The sequence below is a fragment of the Penaeus japonicus genome, unplaced genomic scaffold (genome assembly GCF_977035675.1).
Source record: "Penaeus japonicus unplaced genomic scaffold, GWHDUDI00000001_assembly GWHDUDI00000026, whole genome shotgun sequence".
Classification (NCBI taxonomy): domain Eukaryota; kingdom Metazoa; phylum Arthropoda; class Malacostraca; order Decapoda; family Penaeidae; genus Penaeus; species Penaeus japonicus.
The window spans coordinates 26,676,425-26,678,924 of record NW_028234428.1 but is presented as its reverse complement, the minus strand read 5'-3'; positions in this window follow the sequence as shown (position 1 = coordinate 26,678,924).

The following is a 2,500-nucleotide window of genomic DNA, read 5'->3' as shown; positions in this document are numbered from 1 at the left end:
ACACACACACACACACACACACACACACATATATATATATATATATATATATATATATATATATATATATATATATGTATATATATATGTATATATATATATGTATATAAGAATATATAAAAAAAAATTATATATGTATGTATATATATATTATATATATATATATATATACATATACATATATATATATACATATATACATACATACATATATCCACGCCGTCAACACGAACATAATTACAATATACCGTACATGAAAGTTACGATAAATGTGAACTCAATCGCTTTTTTTTATTAGTCTCGTGTGCCGCCTGTGCTTCAGGCGATAGACGTGACCGCAAACAATCTTAGGTCATGACCTCTTTCTTTCGCTCACTCACGATGCCAAAAAATGATTAAAAAAAACGAACGATTATGAAAGTAATTTTCTTGGGTGTGTGTTTTTTTTACCTTCATTCAGGTTGACGAAAATTAATTAGTTGAATTACGAATGTGGACTAAAGTAGATACAAATTAAATCCATTTTTTTTACATGCCGATGCGAAATACTAATGGAAAATCATCTTGAAAAAGAAAACGATTCACTTTTTTTTTTTTTTTTTTTTTTTTGAAAATCGCTATCAAGCATTTTCATTCGAGTAAGGGAAAATGACAAACCGCGCATGCAAAAATGCCGTTTCTGCAACATCTGTGGAAGGAATAAATTTTACCTTCTCTTCTAGAATAAGAAAACTTTTTTCTTTTCATAAGAAATCGAAAGTAAGACACACACACGCACGCACGCACATATATATGTAAACTTTTCACACATATTTTTTATTAGAAAAGAAAAATATTGGAAATATATATATACACCTGCCGTGTCCTTTTGTCTACATATAAAAACACCATAACAGAGACAAGACGAAAGACGAAGAAATATAGACGAAAACAAAGAAAGTGAAGAACGAGAAGAAGAAGAAAAACAAGAAAGCAGGAAAGAGAAAAAAATAAGAAAATAAGAAAATACGAAGGAATAACATCAAACTCCTTTAGTATAATGTTGACATTTTTCTTATTATGATGATGAAGAAATAGCCAATTGATTATAGATATCATTGGCATTATCTTATATATATATATATATATATATATATATATATATATATATATATATATATATATATATATATATATATATAGTGTTGTTGCATTTTACACTATAGCTTAAGTACTTTCAGTCTTATGCAACTTTCGAAATATTTGCAGTCATTCGTATGAGAGAAAAAGACAAAAAATGTAAAAAGAAGAAAAAACAACAAAGCTCTGACATTTTTAGTATCTTAAACTTGCAAACAGAAAGAATCTTTCGTAAACATTTTTACTGTGTACTGTTCGTGACGTAATAAAAATAACGAGCTGGTTTTTCACACGGCTTGAAAAAGAAGGTAATTGGCAACTGTTTTTTCTTTTTTCTTTCTTTATCTTTTTTTTTCTCTCTCTCTCTATCTATCTATCTTTTCTCTCTCTCTATCTATCTCTTTCTTTCTCTCTCTCTCTCTTTCTCTCTCTCTCTATCTCTTTCTCTCTCTCTCTCTCTCTCACTCTCTCTCTCTCTACCTCTCTCTCTGTACGTATGTACGTATGTATATGTGTGTCTTACCACAGCTTTTATGACTATATTTACCATGAATGATAGTTATAATGATGACAACGCTCTATATGGTAATAACAATAACAATGATTATCAATCACGAAGATATAAACACTAACATTAACAACAATAATTATGCGAGTGATAACAGAACTGATAGTGCTAAATAACAATGGTCATGTTAATGATAATGATAGTAATCTAATCTTTGCCAATAGGGATCCTGATGATAATAACCACAATTGAAAATAACGTTACAGACAGTACTGATAACCACAATAAAAAAAAGAAAGAATGAGAATCATAAAAGCATAAAAACAAAAGCAACGATAACAACAACAATGATAAATCCAGAAAAAAAACAATGACAACAACAATACTCCCGGAAAGAGAGCGCGGAGCCAAAAATAAATTCCGAAAGCCGACTTTAAACCTTCCTTTAAACCCAAATACTCTTTCAAAGACTATTTAATAAATCGTGTTCTTAAATACACGATACACCAGACGCTTTTATCTCGCGTGGAACGAATTACCCGCAATTACTCGTAATTGTTACATTCGAATCCGATGTTGGTGTGATTTCGGAGTGATAGAGGGCGCGGGCGGTGAGTTTTACAAGATATGATGCTGTCCGATTGTAGTTTTCTAATTCATTTCTGATGAAATTGTATTTCGTATTCGATTTATGGTTTACAATATAGCATGGTATTGTTATTGTTATTGCTATCTCTCTAGAGACTCTCACACACGCACACATACATACATACATACATACATACATATATATATATAATAATTATAAATATATATATATATATAACATATATATATATATAATATTATATTCATTTCTCTATTTATTAGTAT